Source organism: Pocillopora verrucosa, chromosome 13 (assembly GCF_036669915.1).
Source record: "Pocillopora verrucosa isolate sample1 chromosome 13, ASM3666991v2, whole genome shotgun sequence".
Taxonomy (NCBI): domain Eukaryota; kingdom Metazoa; phylum Cnidaria; class Anthozoa; order Scleractinia; family Pocilloporidae; genus Pocillopora; species Pocillopora verrucosa.
Window position 1 is genome coordinate 10,765,535 of NC_089324.1, and position 17,483 is coordinate 10,783,017.

At 38.1% G+C, this 17,483-nt stretch overlaps 1 pseudogene; it reads right to left on the reverse strand.

Moving 5' to 3' along the window:
* Positions 1-6,808: 6,808 nt before the first annotated feature.
* On the reverse strand, positions 6,809-8,889 carry LOC131770147 (methyltransferase-like protein 27; annotated as a pseudogene).
* Between the last annotated feature and the right edge of the window lie 8,594 nt (positions 8,890-17,483).

Sequence of the window (17,483 nt, forward strand, 5' to 3'; positions counted from 1 at the left end):
ATCCTAAAGCCAATCATGACTTTGCTTTTTTGTTTAATTGAGCTTCGCATCCTCATCTTTTTCCCCTGTTTCATTATTTTGGTTTCGCTCTTACGAACGAGCCACCGTCGAAATCCCTACTGCCAGACTAGTACATTACTTCTGAGCATGTTTAATCTGCTGATACTGAATAGTACCAGCAGATACCGAAAAGTGCCAGCAGATTAAAGTAGTAACACAGAGGCTGAGGTTACTTCCCACCTCGCGGGTGTCCTTCAGGAAAAAAACTTTGTACGCGCGCTAGTTTCACTAAAACCCTAGCCAACTATTTATAAGAAGAAAGCTTAATAACGGCAGTTTACGATAAAAATATAATTTAAGCGACTTTTCTTTTAGGAAAGTGTCAGGAGCCGGTAAGGCGTGAAACGACCGAACATTCTCCTATTGAATTTATCAGGTATCGGATTGCGCAGCACTATCAAAATGGCTGCACAGTCTCACTCACAAGGTATCAATCAACAAGTGTGTCAGGCTTTTTCGACCTTCTGATTGGTTTTCTAGGTATCGGCATCCAAAGTTGGAGAGGCTAAAAATATGCGTATCATGTTACATTAGTGGACGCTACAGGATTCAAATACCAAAATTTCCCGACACAATTTCGTTTGTCATTATTCCTAGAATGTTTTGGCGAAGTTGGACAAAAATAGGTCAAATCTATATATCCTATAGATTCGTTCAAAGTGGTTGTAATCGAGTAAGACAAATCGATATCGAGCTCGGTTGCACAACAAATATTGATCCCAGATTTTTAGAAGTGGTATCATTCTCAATGAAACAGCGAAGACAAAAAGTGTGAAAATTTATTAACTGCACGCCAAAGGATATCATGTCAACAAAAACAATGAAGGAACTTTGTGCGAGTCGACGATTTTCTTTTGTTTTTGGGTGCGAGTTATCTGGCAGTGCGGGTAATCTTTTGAAATGTTTTTCTCGTTATTGCAAAAATTGACCGATGCGGGTAATCTGCCGTGCGGGTAAATGGACGGAAATTACGGTAATTCCTTCCCACGTTTTTTTCATATTAGTCAAGTTAGAGTCAAAAACATTTAAATGGTATTGTTGTTTACTTATGTGTTCAGCTACAAATTTTGTTTCTACAAGTTCTGTACTTAGAGACATCACCAGATGCATATAGTTTGTTTTTAATCTCAATGGAGGTGCGTAAGCCTTGAGTTATCCATGGTTTGGAGAGCTGTTTTGCTTTACGATTTGAAATTGTCTTCATAGGTGCTTGTTTGTTTACAAGCTTATTAAACGTATTATAATATATTCAGGCCAGTACGGGATTTGAACCCATGACCTCTGCGATACCTGAACTAACAAAGCCAACTGAGAGCTGGTCAATATGTTGGGTCCGAATAAACCATCCAGGTGATGAATAATGATTTTAGATATATGAAATTCATATATTTGCACTGCGGTGAAGAGACCGATATAAGAGATCCTCGCAGCTAAGAACACTACTGAATTAGTAGTTGAAAGTAAGACCTGAAAAAAATTCAGGCACGTGCGGGATTTGAACCCAGGACCTCTGCGATACCAGTGCAGCGCTCTACCAACTGAGCAAACAAAGCCAACTGGCAGCTGGTCAATATGTTGACCCGTACATGCCTGAATTTTTTGGTCTTACTTTCAACTGCTAGTTCAGTAGTGTTCTAATCTTCATGTCAAGTGCAGTTATCTACGGCAGGCAAAGCAAACAATATCATTAGTCTCGATGTTTCTGTTGAATTTATCATAAATTTGCCTCAAATCCTAACCACTTCTTATAGTATTTCCGAAATTGTGGGAAGCAAATACACGGTCGATGGTGTTAAATTTTATAGGTAAACAAAACATGACAATCGGAGGAACAATCATACAATGGAATGAATCAAGAACAAGCTGTTCACTGTACAACACTAATTTCTGGTTACCATGTATCTGCGGCAAAAAACCATGTATCATCGGAAAAACTAAGAGAACTTCATTGCATTCGCTTTCACTCGTCTTCAATGCATCACAATACTTTGAAATGGAAGTCCAATGTAAATTCTAAATGTTCATCAAAATTACAGTTTCAAGGCAACTGTTTTCATACTAATAATGTTGCGAACATTACATTACCTGAGCAAAAAACCACGTTACTGAAGAGTTCAGAATAATGTTAGGTAGCACTTAAGGAGGAAACTATGCGCTGTCAAGCCCACCATACTCAGCGAAAGGCACCAAGTACTGTCGATCTGCCTTTCTCGGTTCTCTAATACACAATCAATTCTACTTACATCCAATTTTACCCCACTCTGTGGAACTCTGGTTAATTTCTTCGACTCTTACAATTTGATTCTCTCTGAATACTTTTTACTGACCTCTCCCTGATTTGTGTCGCGCATGCTACTAAATGAACTATGAAGTACATGCTTATATAGTCACTACAGATAGGCATGGGCGGACATGCCAATCAACTGGCTTTGAATTATTATTTTAGACCACGGTGTCTGCAAAGTAGACAATGACTCAAGCATAGCGAATCTATTACGCGGGTCGCTTACACGCAAAGAATTCTGACATTTTCGCTCATAAATTGTATATTTAGTTTTTCTTTATAAAAAATGTTAAATAAAAATATTAGAGAATACTCGAAGATCAGATTTCAAAATACTTAAAAGTACATTTTGGCTATAACTATCACTTTTTCTAGTTTCAGAATACGCTGTCTCTAAATGCCCTGCAACCAGGTACGTTCTAAAATAGACAAAATGTCTGGCAGTCAGAAATTTCCACAGAATTTCCACCGAAAGGTTCTTTCAAACTTGTTAAGATTATCAGATGTTTGTGAATGAAAGTGATGATCGCAGTAATGTGCACTACTTGAGCAATAGTGAAAGTAAGACCTGAAAACAATTCAGGCATGTACGGGATTTGAACCCATGACCTCTGCGATACCGGTGCAGTGCTCTAGCAACCGGGAGCTGGTCATTATGTTGGTTCCAGATAAACCCGTGAAGTGATGACTAGCTCCCAGTTGGCTTGTTAGCTCAGTTAGTTGAGCAATGCACTGGTATCGCAGAGGTCATGGGTTCAAGTAGTGTTCATCACTGCGAGGATCGCTTTCATTCACGTCTTTATCCGCAGTTCAAATATATGACTTTCATATACTAACAGCCGATTATCATTTTAGTGGACAAATTCTCCGTGCCGTGCAGCCTATAATATCGCTCGGTTGTCGACACTTTGTACGCTTCTGATCAGTTCGCCGGGCACGGACCAAAAGCCTAGCGGTCAGAATTTTTCAAAGTGCCACTAAATGGTTCCATTCTCTGTTCTCCATTGATCAAAATGTTACATAAAAGTAGTACAGAATACTTGACGATAAGATTTTTAGAGTGGTCGTCTGTAAAAATCGAGCAGAGATGTTGAAAAAAAAAGTCTCCATGAACGCAAGCATGAACCAATTGTTTTAAAACAACGTAAACGCAGTTGTTTATATATTGTTTTCTTGCAATTTAAAAAGGTTGGGAAAAGACGGCGCTCCATTAATGTGTTATGAAATGTTTCCACGCAAAAACTCAGACACATCATTAAGAAAATCACAGTGAAGTGGTGGCATGATTGATTTGTGATATTTAGAATGACGGAAGCAGGAAAAACACATTGAGATTTTTCCTATTCACCAGTAAGTTAATTAGATTTTGGATTCTACTTTCAAACTGGGTGAGATTAAATTTATTCATATCATATGCTTCGTTATGGTTTGTTTACCTGGAAAGGTAATTGTTATTATAGCTTCAAAGATGTTCTTGTTGCAATCACAATTAACGTTCATAACAAAGTTTCATTTAACATAGGATATTTCAAGAACTTTCTTCCTTTCTCTTCAATACCATTTACTATTCCTAGAGCATAATTAAAGGAAGCAGGTTTTTAAAAAATTATAACTTTTGATTCAGGTAATTATTTGAATATGTGAGTAACATTTCATGTTTTCGCATGTAACAGGATGATCAAGTCTCAAAAGGATTGAACTATACTGTAAGAATTAGGTGACTAATTTGGAACCTTGAGCACTTGGTAAATACACCTTGGCTTGCAATTCTGATGATTACAGTTTGCTGAGGTAATTGAAATGTTAGTCCTCATGCAGGAACCTTCCACATGACCTGTACAGTTATGTACTATGAGATAACTTTAGAAAAATGCTTTTCTGTTGTTGGAACTATTGTAAATACAGTTCCACCTCGGGACAAAAATAAATGATTTCCTGTAGGCATGAACATTTGGGAGAAGTTATGGTGGTAATGACCCTTCTTTTGCTTGGATGAATAGGGTCTGATGATTGTAATGTATATCTTTTAGCTTTCAAACTTTCAACTTTGTATTAATTTTAACTGTTTACCATATCTATTCTCTGTACCTTAAGCCCTCAAAAGTTGAAGCAGGCGAGTCAATAACCTGACTTCCTTTGTTTGGAATTGTGTGATTATATAATTTTGCTGTGTAAGTTACCATACTTTAACATGTAATATTTGTTATTTAGATTGCATTTAACACTCTTCTCAAGCTTTCATTAATGCACGGTGTTTCTTACCAATGGTCCTACCTAAACTGAACATTGAAATAAGGAATTGGTCACAAGATCTGTGAGTTTAAAGGGTGAGAATCTGGAAAAACAAGGATCCTACTTTAATTAGGACTGAAATTAATGGGGGCCCTCCTATTTAATTTGACCTGCCTCCTCCCCTGTAATGTTTAGGACACAGATGAAGAGAACATTTTTTTGTATTTTGATGCATGAAAGTTAAATTACCAATAATTGGCGTCCACATAATCACAAAGCAAGAATATAAAGCTTTAGCTTAATAGGTTAAACAGTTAAAATAAGACAGTTTTGCAGACCATGTCTGTCTTTTTATGCTGGCTCTGGATATTTATTCAAATAACAGTCACTATTAGTTTCATTCACTCCCACTTTCCACTGAGCTTGTGGAAAGATGATAGCACAATTATTTCTTTAAATGAAGAAAGGAAAGCCTGCCCTCTTGCCACGGATAGTTCTGTTGGGTATCATCAGTACAAACCTCGTCTAATTTTTACATGAAGATGATTGTTCCGGGTAGGCTAACCTTAAAAATTAGTTGTGAAAATCTCTTGAACCTGTCGTTGTACGTCTTGAATGTTTGACTCAATTTACCCCACTAACCTAAACTGAATAAATAGAAACATGAAATTTATTTGTTCTCCTTTTGAGGTGTGCATCAAAATTTGGGCTTAAACTATAGGTTTACAGGAAATCTGCATGTGCATGTGTTTTCAACATATGAAACTGGGATTATGACTACTTCAAAAGACTTAACTACATGCCACATAGGAACAGGCAGGTGTTGTAAAAAAAAGTTTGCTTAGCTTTTCATTAGTACACATTTCTTTTTCTAAGAATTTTGTTTATCCAGCCTGTGCTGAATTCTAATTTTTTAGATCTCCTAGTATCAGTTAATATTTATGTAATTAAAATAATTACACCAAATCTTTCAGATTTATGGCACAATATTTTTTTCTCTGATCCTCCTAACATTTGACCATGTGAAGGGACTGGTGTTGGCTATAAAAGTATAATCAGATTAAAGTTTTTTGCACAACCTATGCATCAAGTTTTTGTTATAAAATATTGTATCCTTCTCAAAACTAGTTTATCAAAATAAGAATGAGTAACCAGGCACAAGTATGGCTTTTACGATGATAGTTTCCAGGTTTGAAAAAAAAGTCATTTCCTACTAAAATCCTTATTTCCTTGCCCAGACAGCCCAACCTCATCAAAACATTGCCAACAGAAGTGACTAACAAATTATTGATCCAGACTACGTCAATTCTTCCCCACCTCCCCACCCCCCGAAATGGTCTTTCAATCCACTGAAGAAACTCTTCTACAGCTAGTGCTGAGGAGTTTTATTACAGTTTTTATTCCGTCTAAAATAACAAGAGCTCCGCTTTTAGGCTTGGCTAAATCTATATATTATGATTTTTCGGTCCTTTATGATGGTTGCAGTCTTCGCTGATCTCTATCGTTTGTCTTCATAGCTCGAATTGCTATGGGAACGCCAAGTTGGTGCCCATGCAAGGGGTGTCAACATGGCGGCCATGAAGTATACGAACATTTTCTGTCTTGTTTGGCCTCTAAAGTGATTAGTTATCGATTTTGGGACACCTAAACACGTTTTCTAATTTTTCTAATACTTAGGGAATAAAATGTCACACGATAGTTCATATTTTACAGCTTTTCTTCGAGCGAAGAAAAACCGAAATTAGAAATGGCTCTATTTTCAAAATAGAGAACTCCACGGTGCTGAAACCTTTCTAAAGTTTTAGGGGGTCTTTCGTCTTTCGGTGGTAAACTGTAATATCCTTTCTTATTTTGGATTTTTATGATGGAAATCAAGTAGAAACCAAGGGTTGTGTTAGATTTGTGCTTCGAAGACAAGTTTGAGTTTGTGTTGAATGTTTCAGTCAATACTAAGACCCCTGAGTTGTTCAGTGGATAAGCAGTTTCTTCTCCGTCTTGACCCTAAATTTCTCGAGAGTCTCGGTACTTATCGGTTCCACCTTAACAGCATTTATTTTTACCGTACGTACAAAATCAGAGCAATGTCGTTTTTAACAGTTTGATTTATTTCATATAGTAGAAATATACTGACATCAAGACATCACAACAACATCATAAACGATGTTGCAAGTCAGCTAAAACAATCATTTTCTATTATGGCCTAGATGAGCTAGGGTTAACTGCCATGGTTTCTTAGTTCTTCAAAACTTTGTAAACGAACTTCCAGCATTAACTGGGTAGGTCCACAGCTACAGAGAAAGGTGAAGACTCTTTGGACATGCACATCCATTCGCCAGCCTTCTCCAGCTCCGTCATCATCTCTTGATAGTGTTCTAATTCCTCTTTCATTATGTTAAAACAGAGGACGCCATCTGGAAAGAAGCTAACATTGGAATTTAGTGCGGATCTTGTAAGGTTTCATCATAGGAAATTTCCATTATTATTTTCCTATTTGTCCATGTATTCATTAGATTTAACTCAAAGAGTTGGTTAACCTTTAACCTGTGACATCATCCAAAGAGAAGTTGAAGAGACCAGCTTGGGGGTGTGCTCTTGATACATCAGAAAATTCCTTAAGCGAATTTGCAGAGAGAGGGTTTGACCCCAGCGGAAGATTTAAGGGTCAGATGCTAGATATTAAGGGAATTTATCAGGAAGGGTGTTACGTTAGTCTTCATTAACTGATCTATCTCACGGTTTAAGTTTTCGAAAAACAATAACAAACCAGGAAAAACTTGTGAAGAGATTTTATATGTTTTTCCTTTTTTACAATTCTGTTAGGTCCTCAATCTAAAATCGTACTCAGACCTACCAGACCGAACCATTCTTATCATCTCCACGAAAGCAGAGGAGCTTATACGTTCTGTAATGAGCGCCCCACCACAATCAAAGCATCGGATTGCCCTGATTTTATCTGAGGTATCGGCTGCCCGTTCAAAGACGTGCAGATGAACTCAGTATAGACCTCTTTCTTCTTTGCTTCCGTTAAAATTTCAGCTGAGATGTCCAGAGCACATAGGTTGGTGTATCCGAGTTTCTTGAGCTCAACTCCAATCAACCTGTCCCAGCTCCGGCGTCAATGATTTTGATCTGATCCATTGGTTTGTCCTGGTAAACTTCTTTAAGGGCATTATGCAAAGATTCGGCCTGTGGCTTGAAATATGAAGTGCGCACCGCTGAATGTTCCTATACGATGAGAAAGTTCAAGCCGGTTATTACGATTAGATGTTCGATAAATACGACACTAGTCTAGTGTCACCTTGGGCCCCTTTTCCTCGAGAGCTTCGGTAACTTTACGGACCCGAAAAGCTGATCTGTTTTCAATCAAAATCGAGATTTTACTTTAAAAAATTTGAACTTAAACAAAGGAAATATCGGGGAGCAAGGTATAATAAACTAGTTTTTGAGCTAATAAGATACATGAAAAAATTACTTAGTTCTAACTCGTTAAGATAAATGAAGTTTCCAGGTAATTCAATGCAGAAGAGGGTTAATTCAGTGCAAAGAAGTAGCAAACCAGACCGAACAATTCCTTCAACTGTTTAGCCGGACTTTGAACTTTTTTACGCCTTAAAGATGTGAAAATATCGTTGTATATTATTGCTTTGATCGTTCGTGGTTGTTTTGACCAAACGCACAATGTCACTTGCAGGGTTTGAATAAATTATTTTTGCACTTGATGCGCGCGCTTTGCTTCTGCATAATTATGATAAAGTATCTCGTATTTATTCATACATATTATTAAAACGTAATCACACGATTACACGATTACTGCACTCGTGCAAATTGTAATAAATAAGCACATGTAAATCTTTTCAAAGACCACACAAACCACATTATCATTGGTCAAACAAGACCACAAATTGCACTCACCCTACGGGCTCTGAAATTTTGTTAGTCTTTAAGAAATTTACCCTTGCTCATTTATTCCAAATTGCACTCGAAATCATATGATTACCAAGACTGCATTATTATTCCCTTATTAAGATCTAGGAATGTTGCATCGGGCCCGAAAGTTCCAGTAGTACTGGAACATTCGAGAAAGGCAACCCTGAGTGATGGATAAAGTTTCCGGCGGGTCAAACGGCAATGTGCTACGTGGTCCTCCAGACCCCTATTATTACTATTTTACTATTTTAGAGTACCTCGTCATATGTTGCTGACCGTGCAGCATAGATACGTTTGATTTCACCTTCGGTTATTTCTTTGGTTATTTTTGCTCTTGTTTCTCCGAAATACTTCATTAAGCTTGCTTTGAACTGCTTCTCATCCATTCTATATTGAGGAACAAAATGCAAAATGTCATATACACTTGTCTGATAAAGGCTTCTGTTATATGAAGTGCGGTGCTTTGTAATGATTTCCAGCCCTGAGAAAAGCCTTAATAGCAAACGTGTAAAATTACGGTAATTTTTTTACACGTCACTCGCCTTTTGTGACACTCTGTAAGGTTGGTTGAGGTTACAGAGTTGAATGTTCTGAATAATACAAAGTACAAAGTTGAATTTAACGCGTGTAACAAAACGCTGATTGGACAAAACAAACAAAGAAACAGAACAACGTATGCATTTACAAGGAAAGTTTTAAATTAACATGACAAAGTAGATGATTAAGTTTAGGTCGCTCCCATTTAATGTGGATAGCTTCTTTGATTTTAAGTTGAAAAGTTGTGGAAGCGTAATCTAAGATGTTAAAACACTCATCAAAACAAAGTGTGCAACATTGTGGAGAATTATGTTGATGTCTGAAAATGTGAGAGGTCCTATCAGCATTTTGTTACACACTTTAAATTCAACTTTGTACTTTGTATTATTCAGAACTGAAGATAATAGAAGAACTGTCCAAATATGTTTTTAAAGAGTTGAATGTCCTTTATAAAACAAGTAAGCTAATCTTCAAGTCAAGTGCAGTTCTCTACCGCAGACAAAACAAACCTTATCACTGGTAACAATGTTTCAGTTGAATTTAACATAAATTTGTCTCAAAATCCTAACCACATCGTATAGTATTTCCGAAATTGTGGGAAGCAAATACACAGTCGATGGTGTTAGATTTTTCAAGGTAAACAAAACACGACAATCAGAACAACAATCATATAACGGAATGAATCAAGAACACGCTGTTCACCATGTAACGCTTTTCTGGTTACCATGTATCTTCAACAAAAAACCATGTATCACCGGAAAAAACAAGAGAATTCATTGCATTCGCTTTCACTCATCTTCAATGCTTCACAATACTTTGAAGTGGAAGTCCAGTGTAAATTTTAAATGTTCATCGAAATTACAGTTTCAAGGCTACTATTTTCATACTAATGATGTTTCAAACATGACATTAGCTGAGAAAAAAAATACGTTATTAAAGAGTTTCAGAGTAATGTAGGGTCGCAATAAATAGGAAACTATGTGCTGTTAAGCCCACTCTGCTAATTTCTTTGACTCTTACAATTTGATTCTCTCTGAGTACTTTTTACTGACCTCTCCCTGAATTGTGCTTGTGACTTGTGCTTGTGACTTGTGCATCGAAATTACAGTTTCAAGGCTACTATTTTCGTATTAATGATGTTGCCAACATTACATTAGCTGAGCAAAAAACCACGTTACTAAAGAGTTCAGAATAATGTTGGGTCACATTTAGGGAGGAAAATATATCCTGCCAAGCCCACCATACTCAGCGAAAGGCACCAAGTACTATCGATCTGCCTTTCTCAGTTCTCCAATACACAATCAATTATACCTTGCATCCAACGCGGGTCGCTTAAACGCAAAGAATTCTGACATTTTTCGCTCATAAATGGTATATTTAGTGTTTCTTTTGATAAAATTTTAGATAAAAATATTAGAGAATACTCGAAGATCAGATTTCAAAATACTTAAAATACATCTTGGCTATAACTATCATTTTTTCTAGTTTCAGAATACGCTGTCTCTAAATGCCCTGCAACCAGGCGCGTTCTAAAATAGACGAAATGTGTAGCAGTCAGAAATTTTCAAAGCATTTCCACCGAAAGGTTTTTTCAAACTTGTTAAGATTATCAGATGTTTACTTAGAAATGTCAAAGATTAATTTAGCTTTAAGTGGACAAATTCTCCGTGCTGTGCAAGCAGTTATATCGCTCGGTTGTCGACACTTTGCAATTGTACGCTTCCGCTCAGACTGCCGGGCACGCTCTCGAATAGACCCAAATGCACGGCGGTCAGAATTTTTCAAAGTGCCTCTAAATGGTTCCATTCCCCATTCTCTATTCTCCATTTATCAAAATGTTAGATAATATAGTATAGAATACTTGATAAGATTGGCGATAAGATTTTAAAATACTCAAAAGTACATTTTGGCTAAAACTATTATTTGTTTTAGTTTAAGACCAAGTTGTGAAACCGTTATTTCCTAAGAGCTTTTTTTAGTAAAAATTCGATATATTTTACCTTTATGGAGCGCCGTCTTTTCCCAAAAGTTTTAAATTGCAAGAAAACAATATCCAAACGACTGCGTTTACGTTGTTTTAAACAATTGGTTCATACCTGTGTTCATGGAGACATGGAGCGCGTGGGAAGTTTTGAAACGACACCTCGAGCAACTTCTCTGTCGCTGTCTAAAATTTCCGTATATCGGCCATGAGCACACTCTAACGTATAGTCCAATTGTTAATTCAAAGTGGCGGTATGGTTAATTAGTGGATACCCTGTATAGAACATGGAGATATCAGATGTTGGAAGAAAATATCATCAAAAGGAATTGATTGAATCAACGGTTTTTGATATCTCTGCTTCAATAAGCTTGTGGAGTGATGTCCTTGAATATGTTAATGAGCGCACAGCTGTCTCGAGGTTGCGACGTTTGAGAGTCGTGTAGCCGAACTAAAACCGTATGTATCTGATCTAGAAATGTATACAAGCGAGCAGCTACAGACCCATGCGGTCACAGCTGCCTGGGTTAATCAATCAAAATCTTTGATTCACTGCACAGAGGGGGTTGACTAATCTCATTTTATGACGATATTTTGGTCATAGATTGATCGCATTATTTGTTTGTTATTATAACGCGATATGAGTTTCGTGCAAGTAGGAACACAACTGCCGCCACGGTACCCACCATAAAAGATGAAATTTCGTTTGAAATTTGTCAGTTCAGAGTGAGGCGTTCTCTGAAGTGAAGAAAACCTTGAATGACCTTCATAACGTTAATTTATGCGATGTGCAGGTGGCTTTTTGTAACGGGTCACGTGACAGACTCTGTGTCCAGAGTTTACATGAATTAGCCAGATCAAGGAATCTAGAAAGAACTGTAAATAACGAGCTGCCACTTGTTATGCCCTTATGTCAAGTATCGTTTAAAAGTTATGCTCATCAAAATTTCAAGGTTATTCAGAGCATCGTTTAAAACATTTGCAGAGAAAGCTTGCAAAATTGTAAGTAAAGCCCAGTTCTGATAACTCGAAACGCTTGCTCGTGGGATTCCGTCATTCATGTATACAGTAGAACTCTGCTAACTCTAACTCCTAAGGGAAACGAACAACAGTTCTTCTTAGCGGGGTTTGAGCCAACAAGGTTGTTTTGGATTTCAATGATCCTGTTAATAATTCACAATTAAGGAATCATATCTTACCATTCTTGTACAATAAACTGTCATTTTGGAGCTTTTTGATAAGAGCGTTTAGCTTGGGAAGTTTAGCCGAATGTATGGAAGAAAAACAAGAGCTGAGATATCGCGCACAAAAGTTGAAGACATATTTTTTACATAGATAAAGTAAACAACTGACGTTGAAAATTGGCTCCTATACATAGAGCTGTACAAGCAACTAACGGGTGCGTGTTCAAAACCGGTTTAGGCTTAGACGAAGAGAACACTATTTCCGCCAGCACACCCAGATGATGAAGTATTTACACGGCAGTTTTTTCAGCTTAATATCAGGAGGTTCGCTTTGAAATTGAACGACCTAGGCAACAGTTCAAACCCCTTCCGCACCAAATATCCAGTTTAAAGCTCAAGGGATCGCTAGCTTCCACCCCCCTTTCAAGATTCATTTTGACATTCACGTATAGTTCTAGTCCGAGAATTTTTGTTGTAGATTGGCTGTCAGTCAAAGAACTGAACCAGAGGAGAACTTATAACACGAGAACTTAGAGTGCCTATGACACGAAAATTTTTTTTTTTTTTATTTTCTGGTTGATAGCGGTATTAAAAATTAGAATTAATCGACCTTAGCGCCTGGCGAGTTTCCTTGTTCACTTTTTTGTGCACTGAAAGTACGATTTGGCGGCCAAAAAGTGTTCCCATAAGCGCGCAGCCAAAATGATCATATTACATAGCTGTGGCGTGGGAAACTGCGAAGCCGCGTCCGGCAACTATAATGAAGAGAGGAAAAATCCAGAGTAAAGGCCGAACGTATTGCGTGTCCTAGAGCGCCAAATGATGTTAGCTACAAGAACAATACACATATACCGAGTATTTGTCTATAATTACTTTCCAAAGGATGTAGCTGTATGGCCAACATGGACGCGATTCGATCGTTGTTCATCAGCCTTATGCTCCGTTGCCGGCCTTCGAAGAACGGCTGTTACTAACACATATCCACTAGTCAAATCAGGGGAAGATAACCATGAATTTAGCTGAAAAGAATGCCGATTAAGTGGCCAGTACCCACACCGAACACGATTGTTCAACATTCTTTTCGGCTGGCATTTCGCAAGCGAAGAATGGCGAAGCTCCCTTATTGTTTGGTTTATTTCCACGCGCTAGAGTGTGTACTTATATTCCTTGTCTTTTCCACATGACTACATTTGCGCTTTTCTAACTCGCTAATGAAAATCGAACCACATTCTTGTTTCCATCGTGTTTTAGTAGCGGAAACCATATCATTGTATAACGTTCAAGCCCTTTCCTGAAGTACAGGCGGCCCAAGCTCACGTCTCGAGAAAAAGACAACGATTAATTCATGAACGCTGTCACGCGTTGTGTGACCTCGGGGTTGTGTTAAGTTACGAGCGGAACCGTTGAAAATTTGAAACACCGTTATGAAGAATAGTATGGTGAACGAAGTAATGGTCCGATTTAAACAAACGATAATATTTAAAAATAATAAATATTTTACACGTAAAATCAATAACCCTTACTCCACATCCTGAGTGTCTGTGGTAGTTTCCTGGCGATTTCTTTCTCTTCCGTTTTAGGGCTTGCTTTAACCATCACTCTGTTTCCTGTCAAAAGACGGAGTCCAGGCCTGCACACTCCGATTTCGACCGTTGTCCATGCGGAGGTGGTTTTTGCGCACCGAAAATCCCCCCGATCGGCATTTTTCTAAGCCATATTTACGATCTAAGATAATGGCAAAACCCTAGGACATGTCTCCAATACCAAACTAACTCCCCCGCGCATTTCGCTGGAAACTAGCGTTTTGTACCTGATTTTTCCAAGTTCGCTACTTTCTGGCTATGCTTTGAACAAGCAATTGGACACGGGCCGCGGAAGAAACAGTTTGGTACGAGGTTAATTCTCTCTCTACCGCGAGTGGTACGGTCGATTCAATGTACAATACTTACCCCATCCCCGCAGAGACACATCGCCTCAATTCTATTACCCGATCAGATTCCGGATTCCGACGTCAAACTTGCGAAAAGCTATGATATCTAAAGATTTATCCTTGGGTTCGCACGTGAAAATTCTGTTTCTCCTATAATATATGCTTTTCGCCCGTGAATTTTAAAATGACTAATCCCTCTTCAAAGTTTCCCAAAATGAAACTACTTAAGATATTCACCTTGAAACTTTGCCACTTCTAACTTATTTATGATTCTCTTCGCGGTCATTTTCACTGTCATCTCTTCCCCTTCGATAGCTATTTAGCGAAAATAATCACCAAGCTTAAGTGCTCACAGCAAAACCTGCCGAATATTCAAATTTTGTCCGTTGCTTTGGGTGGTCCGATCGATGACGATAGCCTGTACCTTTGCACTCTCTGAGGAAAGGAGCCACTTGCGGTGAACTGCCCGAGGACTTCTCGGCGAAAAATCATCGTGCCTCGCGATAAAGCTGATTCTTTCGTCAGAATTTCGCTTTTTTGTTTGCTAAGGTAATTAACTCTACAGTTCAACGAAACTCTAGAGCAACTGAGCTAGGGGACCCTCCGCCGCACTTAGTGCGAAGGACTGGAAATTTTATACAGCCACAGAAACGCACGCACTACCCGTTATTCACATAGATTTCGCTATAGAAAACAGAACACAAACGCAACAAACTAATTATTCAGTAACGGGAGTTTTTTGTTCTATTCTTGACCTGAAAAAACCGCAGGGCGAGAAAGCGTCTTAGTCAGTCCTTTGTCGGAAAAAAAATTCTTCGTTTAGATGCACGCTGGTTCTCCTTTGTAGGGCTGAACTGTGCTCGCAACTTCCATTTTTTCTTTGCTTCCCCCTTGAGTAGCTATGTATCACAACTCTCGATAGAGCTTGCTGAAGGTACGTATACACCGCTATCGGTGGTAATTTCAAAAATTCCGTGGTCATAGGCACTTGAAGGTGATTCCCTCCCAGAAAAAAAGGGTTACTGAACAATTTGTTTTTAAAACGTTCCTTACATGTTTTCCCTACCAATATCTGTCCCCATCGAAAAAAACCAAAAAAAAATGTAACCGTACTCTTGCTTTAGAGATATGATGGGCCATATTTAATGCCTGTACTGACACTAATCCCGGACGCGTCATTTCGTCGGTTCACGGTACATTTTGCGGTAGTTGGAACCAAAGGTTTTTAAAGTAATATTTTTCGAAAACAACTGTTAACAGGTAGAAGCTCTCGAGCGTATAGAACCATTTGATATATAGTGGGGGGAAAAATAACGCAATGTTAATATTACCTGTTATGCCCATACAGTGTACCTGCAATCTGCAGATACGGTTATTTTCCCACATCAAGATCACCCGAACATAATAACTGAACAAAAAATATCACCTCATCAGGAATTTCCAAAAATGTATGAGCATTCACAATTGTGTCTTTCGGTCTCTCATCTCTCTTTGCAGGAGTTTCGACTTGCCAATGCAGTCTGGAAGGATTTGAAGTCCGGAAAATTTGGGCTGCGATATTTCTCAAGTTGCAGGTAACTGAAAAGTCGAGTTTGATGTAAGCAAGGTGGTTCTTAATTGAAATAAGATCTTAAATGGTTGGAGAAAACACTCAAAAACATCCACAACCATCCACAACACGTAAAGGTTTTCAGTTGAGAAAGCAATATTGCAGCGATTGAGCCTTCCTGTATCCATTGACCCACACTCCCACAAATATTTTTTGAGACATCTACAACTAGCCCCTGCCTGTCTGACTCAATGTTGGTCCGCAATATGGCTATACAAGACTTGGTACTTAACACAATGATAAAAGAGAGACATAGGGCCGAAAGAAAATCACAAAAGTTTTTCAGGAGAAGTGTCCCAACTAATTATGAAATATGAAGATCAGTTATCAGATTTTTTCCTCCACACAAACACAAACAAAACGAAAAAGCACTAAATACTGTTTTAAGCAAAAAATATTTCACAGCAAAATGTTCACTTTTGGTCCCCAGGAATTATCCAGAGGTGACTTCAAAGTTACCGAACATTAAGTTTCATAAAAGTTCGGAAGAATCCGTTGTAAAAAGGCGATGAGGTAAAGAACGAGTATAAGGCTGGCGCATGACTGTTCTTGTATTGTCCTGAATCTTAAACCCTACAACCCCGTAAGAGTGACCTAATCTAATTTCTCCTCACAATATCGCCCCTGAATCCCACCTTAAGGTCACGAGAGTAAAGGAACTGATCAGCAAGTAAAGTGAAGCTGTTGATTGTTAAACAAATTCTCCTTGTCAGTACCTCAGGCAATGTATTGAAATCAGTATGGATAATATGCATACTGATAGTTCAGATGTAATCACAACATGTTAACCCAGGGGAGCTCCCAACGTAAACGGCTTTACCGTTGTTTTCCTTGATTAGTTTTTCAAAAAGAACCAGCGCTATTAGCTCCTCATTAAGGGCATATTTTTTTCGAGGGGAGGGGGAGGGAAGGGAAGGGGTGGAAGGGTATAACGCTCAGATGCCTTTAAAAGATAACCGCACAATTTCTGAATATGTTGAAGGGCCAAATTTTATTTTTTAGGCACACATTTCCAAATGTCCTTTTGTAAGTGACTTCTTCTGCTTTTATTATTTACATCTAGGAATTTTTCTAACGTTAACCTTGGAATCATTTTTTTGGAGAGCGGTAGATTTCTCTCAAGCCTACGAAATTTACTGTTCATACAGGTAAAGTGTCCGCGTATAGTTAACGTTTTAATCAATACGACACAAGCATCAATAGTGCATTTATAGAGTCATTTCAATCTGGCTGAGATGTTCTTTCATTCATAAGACTTCTGTATCTGCATTGCCTAGAAATCCCTTCAGAAGAAAACGGAGCTGCTAAGAATATTCCTACATGTGAGTGGGTAACTTGACCTTCGCACGTACCTTAAACTTCCCAGCTCATCTCACAAAGAACTTTATTATTTTTTACAGTGGTTAGCTTGGAATCCCCATTTTAGTTCTTCTATTTTCTCGTAGATTTAATCCTTTTTAATTTTGCTTCGTGTTTTATTGCAAGATTACAGGTCGTGAAAAGCCAAAGTGTCGAAAAAATGGACTTTAACATCATTTATTCTCGCTCCTGTACAATTTAGTCAGTCCATTATCCGAGGAATGTATGTACTCTGTGATGTTCCTCGAAGGTGTCCTGATCCGTGCACTGTTTGCTGAAACCTTAAATTTGAAAGGATTTTCTTCAGTTTGTACCATTGTGGGGTAAGAACACTAATGACCCTCAACTCTTTACAACGTAACATCAGTATTCATATTCTC